The sequence below is a fragment of the Labeo rohita genome, unplaced genomic scaffold (genome assembly GCF_022985175.1).
Source record: "Labeo rohita strain BAU-BD-2019 unplaced genomic scaffold, IGBB_LRoh.1.0 scaffold_1243, whole genome shotgun sequence".
Lineage (NCBI taxonomy): Eukaryota > Metazoa > Chordata > Actinopteri > Cypriniformes > Cyprinidae > Labeo > Labeo rohita.
In genome coordinates, this window is record NW_026127388.1 from 10,738 (window position 1) to 22,863 (window position 12,126).

General features: G+C 32.2%; 1 long non-coding RNA gene across 1 annotated transcript; it reads right to left on the bottom strand.

Moving 5' to 3' along the window:
* Nucleotides 1-355: 355 nt before the first annotated feature.
* LOC127157898 (uncharacterized) lies at nt 356-1,983 on the bottom strand. Its single transcript, XR_007826020.1, has 3 exons — nt 1,882-1,983; nt 1,154-1,277; nt 356-991 (listed from the first exon to the last, which is right to left on the bottom strand). It is a non-coding gene; the product is annotated as an uncharacterized LOC127157898 (long non-coding RNA).
* Between the last annotated feature and the right edge of the window lie 10,143 nt (nt 1,984-12,126).

A 12,126-nucleotide genomic window follows, 5' to 3' on the forward strand; every position in this document is an offset into this window, starting at 1 on the left:
AACATATACACTATACCATTCAAAAGCTTGAAGTCAGTGTGTGTGTATATATACATTATTATAGAATTAATAGATTATAGAAATTAATACTTTTATTTAACAAGGATGCTTTAGATTGAACAAAAGTGATGATAAAGACATTTCTATTTCAGATAAATGCTGATAAAGATAAGTGATGATAAAGATTTCTATTTTAGATAAATGCTTCTGAACTTTCTATTCATCAAAGAAACCTGAAAAAAAAAATCTACTCAGCTGTTTTCAACTTAATAATAATAGTAATAATAATAATAATAATAATAACAAGCAGCAAATTAGAATATAGAATGATTTCTGAAGGATCATGTGACTGGAGTAATGCTAAATGTCATATTTGAAATTAATGGAATTAATTACATTTTAATAGAAATATAGAAAACTCTTTCAAATAGAAAAAGAGCTATATTAAATCGTAAAAATATTTTAAAATGTTACTGTTTTTGCTATACTTTGGATCAAATAAATCCAGGACTGGTGGGCAGAAGAGACTTCTTAAAAAAAAAAAAACATTAAAAATCTTACTGTTCAAAAACTTTTGACTGATTGTGTTTAACAAAATATATGTTCCAAATATCATAAGTCTGAGCAGTTGAATGATCAGACAAACAGTTCTTGTTATGCAGTACACATACATACATACATAGGCTACACAGAGAGATTCCTTACTCTGAAAGATTATTCACAGGACATGGCATGAGGCCTTGTTCATCAAGACAATTTGATATGAATGTGTCCAGCTCCTCCAGATACTCAAAGATGAATAAAAAGACCTCTCTTGCTTCATCCCGATTCCCCCACCCCCGGTAGTCTTTGATGGCATTCTGTTGATTTTTACTGTCCATCTGTAGAAAGGCAGGACCTTTCACCACCCCACAGAATAACTCACAGTGACTCTGTTTCCAGCACCACGATGGACCTTTGGTAACTTCCACTTTATGTCCTCTTGGTGCTCCTGATAAAAATAGAGAATACATATGTGTTGGAATGTATATGTGTCCACTAAAAAGTATTTACCTCATCATTTAGGCTACCTCATCCTTCTACATACAAACATATGTATGATTTATATATTTATTTATCTATATCAATATCTAGAGAAATGCTCTCACCATACCTCCATGCACCATTGCATGGCTTATGTGGTCCTCCAAGTGAATTGTAATGAGTCATTTTCTTTACTGGTAAAACTGCAGCAGGGACCCCTCAACCCAGCAGAACTGCCCTGCATCAGGCTTGGACTGAAAATGTGTAGAATGCACAAAAACATTGACAAACGTTATGTGATCTTTCCATTAATATAGAAGAATACAAAGATAATTTGTGACATACACGGAGTTATCCAGAAAGACGTAGTGAAATGATGCGGTTACTTGTCTGATTTACTGTGCATGGGTACTGTGATCAGTGTTTATCATTAAAGATGTCATATGTATGTGAGTGTTTTGTGTGGGGGGCCAGGTAAGTATATATATGTGAGGGATGAAGAGTGTGTGTCTGAGTGGGTGAGATGACCTATGTATGTATACACACACACAGACGTACACACACGTACAGTATACACACAGTGCACAGATTCTTACATTCTTACGACGACATTAAATGAATGCTGAACACAAACACATAACACTCATCCAACTCACGCACGCACAAATATAACGTTAATATATATAAATATATATGTAAATTTGTTGTTAGCTAAGTAATAAGGTGTCTGTGTGAAGTTTAAAACACATACTAAGCGTGCCAAAGTGTTGTTTATGTACATGAACACAACGACGCACACATTCTTAAAAGTCAATATTTTTAGTTATGGTAAAGATCAAAGATATATTTCTTACTTACCCACACGGCAAACAACTTCTTCTTTTTAGCGGTTAGCAAACAATACGAATTATCTTCTTATCGACGCTTCTTCCTGTTTCACAATGAATGAATGAATGTGACGTATTTGGACATGGGCGTGGTTTGTAACGTCGCACTTGGATATGGGCGGGGTTGGATGTCCACCGCAGGCTGCAGGTTATCTGTCCATTAATGTTAGTCAGTCATGATATGTTTGTCAGCTTAAGTTGTTTTTGTAAATAAATGCAAGGCTCAACGGTAAGTTTTTTTTGTTTGTTTGTTTGTTTTAGGGATGTAACGGTATGAACATTTCCTATCACGATTATAGTGACCAAAATTATTACGGTATTGTTAAAATGTGCTGGAAGTGTTTGAAAAGTACTGACACATAAATCACTTCACCAAGTTTTACATTTAAAAATCAACAAACAACAAATAAAATGACTTTTTGTTTACATAATCAGTAAAACAATAACAGTACCAATGATGTTAGGATTTTAAATGACAACATGACTGACAACCTATATGGCATGTTCAAATATCTAAAGTAAATGATCAAATAAAGCTTTGAAAACGTTTCATAAAAGGCAAAGCTCACATTTTAGCCTTTAAATAAAGAAAAGAGTTAAGTCAAAATAATAACTGATTCATAAATGATTATATGTATTTTATCTGCTCCATAAATCTAGATAACTTTATCTCAATTGTTTAAATGTGTAAAATCCACATAAGCTTGTTTTTCATCAACTGGTCAAAATATAGGCTACAGCAAGGGCATGACAATTCAGTCTGTTTTTTGGCCAGACAAAAACTGCACACAAGCTGAATGTCAATGTAAGTCCCTGTAAATCCACTGTATGTCACTAGATGGCGCTTATGGAAAAGCTGAATTACAGCTGTTTCCGTGAACTTTGTGGACAAAGCAGTATTGCGATTAAGAACAGTACTTTAGATGTTACTTGGAGTGAAGATGAAAACAAAACGCCATCGAATCTCTTCTGAAGACAGTCAGAACCTTCAGAGGTACATTTCATATAATTAATTAATTCATATATTCTTTTTATTTGTATATTTCCCGATTTATGTTTCTGCCGGTGGGCAACACCCAGTTGCGAAGTGAAACGCACGGACTGCAAATACATTAGTTACCAAAAACAAACATTCTGTCTATGAGGGTTGCGCTTCACTAAATAAAATGATTTAATAAATACCCGTTTACAATAAGCATTTATTCAGACAAAAGACAGTTTGAGGGCGCATATGTAATATCTGAGGGAGCGAAGAGCCATTATCACTATATATTTGGGAGAATAAACCCGCTGCAATCCGAGCGATTCGTCCTGGCACCCTCTCATATTACAGTAATGCAGTCTTTGCATTTGCTAATAAAATAACGCCAAAAACTGCTTCAAATAAACGATGACAATGAGAATTGAGTCGTAAAAGCTGCAATCCATTTCTTATTGTTTAAAATGAACGGACACTATCTCGTGTTTTTCCGTGCGTGCTTGATCATTTCCGTGGGGATTATTAGCAGCCTTTTAAAACACGGCTTTTCCGTCGTCTTTTCACACAAAACGAAACTACTCTGCGTGTCGTGCGCAGATGAGAATGTTACCTAACTGTGCTTTATGCTGGACAGTATTTATTTATCTTCAGTTGTTCAAATCGTTGTAATTGAATACGGTTTTAATGATAATTAAGATATGAAACGGTAATACTAACCGTGGGGAATTTTATCATGATTTATCGTCAAACCGGTAATCGTTACATCCCTAGTTTGTTTTTGTTTTTCTAATGGCCCAATTGGGCCAGTGGTTCAAATTTTTAGTTGCCCGCTCAAAATTTTAACTGGCTCTGCCACGAAAAAAATTAAAATAGTTGTTATCTTTTATTTTAATAAATACCTTATATGACACGAAAATGTTCCATAGTAGTTAATTTGAAATATTCTCGATTCCAATTTCAATACGACAGCAAAACTTACCAGCCTAAAAAAATATAAAGTTCAAACATTGTTTGTTCAAAAAATTTTTCATATTTATTATAAAGATTTTTTTAATGAAAAGATCCTTTACGGAAAAACAGCAGACAGACTGAAAGAACGCAAAGTCAGGCTGCGTTTACACAAGTGCACAAAAAAAAAAAAATCCATAACGTTTGCTACAGTTACGGCTATTGTTTAACGTTACACCATTCTGGCGTTTTTGACTCTTAGAAACGCAGACTTTGAAAATGCTGCAGATCGTGTTTTACTTTAGAAAACTCCGGGGTTGCTTTTCAATGTAAATGGACCAAAACAGAGACTTTAGAAAATGATGGCCTGTTTGCCCAAATTATAGCCATATATGTGTTTAGGTAGATTCCCTGTTCAACTGCTCCAAGCACGTAGACGCGTCTGCCATAGGGAATCTACCTATACATATCTATGGTTGTATTTGCGTGAATAGTCATGTGACATGCCTTTTTAGTTGTGTAGTGTAGATGGAGATCGTTTCTGAAACGCAGAGAAAACGCTAGTGTAGACGAGGACAACTGTCTGTCTGAATTGAACACCAATATAAATTTTCTGTGTGTGTCAGCATGCTTGGCAATAAAGCTCTTTCTGATTCTGGTTTTGTTTCAGAAGCCGTAGTGCAGTGTTCTGCAAAAAGTCAACATATTGCTTTATAGCAGATTGTAATAGTACTGACAACAGTCCAGGGCCCTTATTTATCAACAGTGCCTATGCATGAATGTGTGCGTAATGAGTGCATAAGAACAGTTTCACACAAAGTGTGGGATCTACCAACTGTACTTATGCGTTATGTAAATATAAGCACATCTTTGAGCATGCTTACACAGAGAATCTAGTGGTAGAATAGTGATACTACAAACAGAAAGTGCCGCTGCATGTTTCCTGTGTCCTTTAACTGCAAATACTCAATTTCATAGATCAAGCTAAACATTTGTATAATTGGTGTAAAAAAAAAAAATCTATAAAACACACACTACAAAAAGTCTTATCTCACTTAGTATTTTGTCTTGATTCTAGTCAAAATATCTAAGAATTCTTAAATTAAGAACATGCATTTACTATATAAGCAAAAAGATGTAAGATATTTCGTGGTGTTTCCTGGGAGGAGAAATTTAAATGAAAGTGAATTTCACTTAAAACAAGTTAAACTATTAATCCACTGACAGATGATGTTTCTTATTTTAAGCAAAATTTACAACAATTTTGGAAACAAACAATTTTGGAAACAAGACTAAATATCTTAGTCTTTTTGCTTATCTAGTAAATATGTTTAGATTTTTTTTTTTAGAATTTTAATTATTTTGATTAGGAACAAGACAAAAATACTAAGTAGGATAAGCATTTTTTGTTTGTTTGTTTGTTTGTTTGTTTGTTTGTTTTTGCCATGCAGCTGGGAAGTAGCCTAATTTGAAATGTAGCTATAGTGTCATGGCTAGGGATGTGACGAGATCTCAAGATCTCAGTATCCTCCCAAAACATTTAGCAGTGTTTACATTAGAGCTGCACTATTAATCCTTAAAATATCCAGGTGTCGATTCAAACACCCACGCGATCTTATTCCTAAATGACAACGATTTAGCTGTGTCTATTAGGACTGTTTCACATCGCCAGTGTCAGTGGAGCGTGAGAAGCAGGTTTTGTCGCTGCCCATGTTAATGAATCAGAGGGTTGGGGTAAATGTGAACACAGAAAGAGTCTTTTTAACCACATTATAATCATTATTTCTGTGTTACAGACATTTAAATAATAGAAATACTGGGATAAAAGTTTATAGTTTGGGTATAAACAATTATTGTCTACAGTAGCGATAAAAACGAAAGTATTTTAACACGTGTATCTATTGTAACGCTTATCCTCTTCCGCCAGGAGGTGGCGACAACTGCCCGTTTAAAAAAAAGTATGTCATTGAATCATTCATTCAGGAGATTTCAATAGTCAAACAAGTCTTAATGAAGTGAGACACTGTCTCCTTTATTGAATGTTTTTTTTTTTTTTTTATTTTGTTTAAATGAATATATGTTTTTAAAAGACTTAAGTAATGAACAGTTTGTCAGAACCACTAGTAAATTGTTATTTTGTTTAGTTTTCTAATCTTTTTTCTCCAGAATCGTGAGAGAATCGTAATCTCCCATTTATAAAAAACAACTAGGATTCTCAATTTATCCAGAATCATGAAGCTCTTGTTTAAATGTTATTACTGCATATTATTCATTAAAATTTAAGTTTAATTTCATAAAGTTCAAAATGCACCTTAATTTTTTTGCATTTTGTGTTTTTCAGTTGAATAAAAGACTATTTTCCCTATATATTTCATCCTTGAGGATTTCTTAAGAAAAGTTTAAAAGTCTCGTCTCGTTCTCGTGAACCCAATCTCGTGTCTCGTCTCGTCTCGTGGGATTAGTGTCTCGTCACATGGCTAATCTCGCTTTGCTGGAAAATTCAGCAAACCGTGCGCTGCACAGAGAATGCATTTTCAGAGGCCATGCTACACATTGACATGATTTATAAAGGGAGCTGTTGTCACTATTATTGGAGGCATTTCTGAATGCAGATGACCATGAACAAGCATGGTGCTGAAGAACATGTGGGATTTATCAACAATGATTACTTACTGGTGTGCATGGATTTTTTTTTTTTTTTTGTAATTGCACACATTCTAATTTTCATTCAAAGCACAAAATATAGAACCTTTTCTACGCATTGTTGATAAATGAGGGCCCAGGAGTCCAGTTATTGCTGTAGCTGAGTAAAAGTTAGATTTTTAATTGAGGAAAGTTGAAGACAAATACACTTGCTACAATATATGATTTGTTTCTGCTCTTCAAGCAGTCTTGGGGATTTTTTAAAAGGATGAAGTATATTTCTAATGCAATTCTAATTGACATAGCTTTTATAATACTATAAAATGGTATGATTTCTGCATCATTCTATTATATATAACTGCGTGATTACAAAAGGTTATTTCAAACACTTTAAATCTAAAGATTTAAATCTTAATCTTTGTTGGACAACAGGTTTGGAAACAGGCTGATACACATGCAAAACTATAGAGCACACATGGTACTCTAGTACATTTATTCAATGCTTAGACTAATTTTATTTTTTTGTTGAAATGTACAGCCCTGACTAAAGTAGTTCCAGATTATAGAGGCAGTTTTTTGTTTAATTAACTACTTGACTCAATTTCATGTCAGCCTTTAGCCATCTGACTCAACACTGTATCGCACAGAGATATGTCAACAAGTAGAATTTGTGGTAGGGGTGTGCAATATGACGGTTTTTGATTGTGGACAAATGCCTCTAACCTGCTTTTTTAGAAACACTGTAGTATTTTGCTCATTGTATTAGCTGCAGTTCTGGTGCGTTCTTCTCATTATACTGTACAACGTGATATACATTAACGTCAGTGTTAACGCAGTGGTAGAGTTACACTCACGGGACACTGCACTTATTCACAATCAGAAAAGTACATTATTTGATTTAAAGCCTTGCTGGTTAAACATTTCATTTGCATGCTGTTCTGACATGTGCTTTTCCACTGCGCATAAACCTGAAATGTGCACATGTAAAAATTCTGTCAAATAGCCTGTAATTGCTAAACTTTAGTGAAAGTTATGTATCATGTTGAATTGCGCTAGTATTGTCAAAACACACAATATAATATATTTCATAATATGTACACAATATATTTACATATAAAAACTTATTGTAGCTTATGTCTAAAGTGAAAGTAAACTATTGAGAGAAAAACGGATACCTGTCTGTATTTGATGTGCAGCTATTAAAGGGGCAGTACTAAACATGATGCCACTTGTCATCAAAGGGATAGTTCACACAAAAATTATAATTCTGTCATTATTTATGCACTTGCATGTGGTCCCAAACCTGTATTACTTTTTCTAGTGCTAAATACAAAATAACATATTTTGAAGAACGTGGATAAGCAAAGAGTAGCTTATCCCCAATGAATTTAATAATAGAAATTATCAAGTAGATGTTCAACAGAAAAAGAGAAATTCATTCAGGTTTAAAACAGCCTAAGAGTGAAATAGCAAATAAGTAAATCGTGGTGATATCTTTTTTTGCCATATGGCACACCCCTAGTTTAACATTATTTTTGTGGGAAGACTAATTCTTATCTTGGGGGAAAAATTTTACCGGTGTGTCGTAAATGATAATTTATTGCCCATGCCTATTAGTAAGTGCAATTAAATTAAATATATTTGTAATGGTTAATTGCTTTGTGTGTTATCTTGTTAAACATATTATAACAGGGGTGGCGAACGTCAGTCCTGGAGAGCCGCAGCCCTGGAGAGTTCAGCTCCAACTCTAATAAAACTTATCTGCCTATAGCTTCTTAGTAAGTCTTCAGACCTTGATTAGCTTGTTCAGGTGTGTTTGATTAGGGTTAAAGCAAAACTCTGCAGGGCTGCAGCTCTCCAGGACTGACGATCGCCACCCCTGTATTATAAGCTTTACAGTTTAAAGGATAGTTCATAAAAATATTAGTTTTGTATTTTATTCATCTGTGTTCTAATGATGACATAAATTAAATTGATACGTTAGTGTATGGTATAGCACAAGACAGTGATAAATCTTATTTGTAGTGTTTTTACTAAAGGTAATTGCTAAATATCTGTGGAATTTCTCATGTAAATGTATTATTTTTTTTATTGTTATGAAAATTCCAGGAGTACTATAAATATGATTTAGAAAGTATATACTTTTTTAAATTGTTAGTTTATTACGTTTAATTTCTTTGTAGTTAAACATTTATCTGGATATATTTGTAAAAATTTGCAAAGTTTTGGTTAAATGGCCTTATTGGCTTTTTTCAGTGAAGCTTTGACATGACTGTCACTTTGAGTTCTGTCACCACACCATTTCATAATTGTCAGTGTAAAAAAAAAAAAAAAAAAAAAATGAACTTAACATGTAGTCTGAAGTCTATATATGACTTTGGTAAATGTAATTGATTGTTTTATTATATTTTTCTAAAAACAGTTTTGTGTTGCTGAAGATTTGGAGAAATTTGATTTGAGGTAAGGTGTTACTTTTATTTTTATTTACATATATTGCAATAATATAGGCAGTAGTAAAGTATTGAGGATAATGTAGTGAATGATTTACAATGATTTTTTGTTGATAGAAAGCATGTTGTTAGGATTTGTGTACTATTCTGTGAATTGTGTACATGTAGTCATTATAAGTGCTTTCTGAAGATCTGTGTTGTAATCTAATTCATTTCTGTTTTTTCTTTATTGAATAAACACTCAAATGGATTTATAGGTATGTAAGAAAGTCAAATGTTTATCATTTTTTAAATATTATGTTTTGTTTAAAAAAAAGAGGAGTAGATCAAGTAAAAATGAAAATTGTTATTGTTTAGTGACGTTTAAGATGTTCCAAATTAGGGATATAAATGATTACTTGACAGTAGATTAATTGAACATTAAACGTACGTTAAAACCGATACAATAAAAAGTTGTTTTGTATTCAAATGCAGTGGCAAGTCATGTTTAATTATAATTTCCCTAGATAATTGTTGCATATCACACACTTCATTGTGTAGATGTGAGCAGGACATATATAAACATTCCTAGAGCTTGTTATTATTCCTACTGCAGTTTGTGGGCACTGTCCATGTACCAATAATTTCTATCCTAGAAAATGCATGATTTAAATTAAAAGCAGGAATAAATTAAGTCATAGTAATGCATTCTTAATTCATGGCCTTGAAATCAGTTATTTTTTTCCACATTTACTACAATAAGAGATTCAGAAATCTGAAGGGTAAAAGATCGAAAATGATCAAAAATGGACATCCCTATTTTAAATGTGTGGGACTTATTGTGTTGGCTTGCATGTTATTCTTTCATTTCTACATCTAAACATCTACAAATCTAAAACCTGCTGTTTTATGCTATTGTTTGCAATTTGCTTACTGCTCAATTTAACGTTTCTACACTTTTATTATTGTAATAAAGTTGTTACTCAGAATATAAAATTACAGTGATGTAACGAGGTTCATACAACCTGTTTAAAATGCTTGAAGTAGCCTACATTGACTTTGTGCTTTTTAAATCCTAAAAATCCTCTGGAAACAGCCATTAAAAAAGAATACTTAAAAGTATTTCATCTTTATTTTAGTATTTCATATTTCAAGCATTTCAAAATAAGCGTTTCAGTATTTCAAACAAGCATTTAACAATTTACATAATAATCAATCATTACTGCTTAAATTGTCTGTTGAAAATGTAAGTTTTATAGCATGAAATAAGATACTGAATCAGTGAATTTGAGTATAATGTGGTATATTATCGGTAAAGTAATCATTCAAACATTTATAATCATTCAAAAAATATTAGCCATTATATTAATGTGGTTCAGAGATGAAAGCCATAATACTAATGTTGTGCACATGAGGGAACCACAGGATAGCAAATCCTTCAAGATCTTCAAGTTCAAAGACTTTGAAAATGTTTTAAGTGACTAAATAAAGCATATCATATAATATAAATATAAATATAGTAATTTCGCAAAACCTGTAATCTGGTAAATACTGATAGACCATACTGATACTGATAGATTAGTTTTTTCTTAGTTGCAATGGTACTAACAAAATATTTGTCAAGTTGTCAGAGATAAATGAATGTATGTCCAACTGAAGAAGGGACCTTGACATTATATTAGTTACCTATTTTCGTATAGTGCATATAATAGTGCTCATATAATGATAATATACTTGAAAAGAGACATGTCGAGTGAATAGCTACATTATGTGCAGAAGCCATTGTGCTTGAACTCTGAGTTAAACAGCAATGTTTTGGTTACGTCCTGTGTCGTTGTCCATAAAAGTTTGTTGAGAGGAGTTTGAAATAACAAACAGGGAACAATAAAAAGGCATGAACTATTTCCCATCCAGCTATCCAACTCTGTTGAAGCTATTGTCATAGCCTAGTAGCCTTTTTATTAGAACAGAAAATAGGAAGTGTCCATTAAAAAATTATAAAGACTGTTTGTTTGTTTGTTTGTTTGTTTGTTTGTTTGTTTGTGTGTGTGTAGCAGGATAGCTCAGGAAAGCCAGAAACGCAAGTGCTCTGGCTCTTTTGCTATAAGGCTGCCCAAAAAAGCCTTTCCAAAGCCAACATCAAAGTTTATCTTTGAACTTGAGCTGTTGATCTATTGTTGTTGTATGTTCCTGTTCATATAATAAAAGTTGACACCGATTAGTGTTTTGAAGTTCTTAAAAGGAAACAAAACTTTTCTATGCGTTTTAATGTTGAAATTAAATCAATTAAATGTTAAGTCTGAAATAAAAAGAGCAATTTTATCTGTCATATATAATTTTAAAAAATAATGCTATTAAAGTCTGATGCACATTCTGAAATGATAAAAACACTCATGAGTAGTTGGTGGTATTTGATTACGAGTAATAGTTAATCATTAGTCTGACTGTTATATAAGTTAGTATTGTTTCAGATGTTTTAAGAATGGCTGTGTGTGTATACATATACGTACACTTGTATGTGTACTCATGATATGTAATACAAAATATTTAGCGCATTTTCAAAATGGAGAAAAATAATGTCTTAATTATATATAAAATAAAAGTTACTATTTACTTTTATTTAAACATTTTAAAATTAAATAAAGTTAATGCTTGTGTTTATTTCACGTTTGAATATCCAAACATTGCATGTGCTAAATAAGCAGAGTGGTATACAATATCATCATTGCTAGACCTTGTGATTGTAATGTGAACTAACAGTAAATGATGTTGTTAAATTCTTTACTGTATTGTGTTTGTGACTTGATGCACTAATGATGCAGTTAAAATTAGACTAAATGTATTTTAAATATAAAGAAGGGGAGGTAGATTAGTGTTTAGTGGTATAAAGAAATAAATAAAATTAAATGCAGTTCCATGATTTCACCAATACATATGAGTATAACTCTAATTAAAATAGGATTGTGCAATCTAATTGGTTTGAGATGTGCTTTTAGATGTACATTTGTTTGTAGACATTTAAAGAATCATGTATTGCTCATCTATTAGTGCAATCCCATTATCTCAGTCTATTGACAAGCATAATTATTGTGAAGGTTCATTATATTTTTATTATATAAATGAATAATTAATCATGTTTTATTTGGGTGTTATGATCAGCTGATGTGTTCTATAGAAATAGAAATTATTTAGTATTTAGTTTTATAATTTAAACATT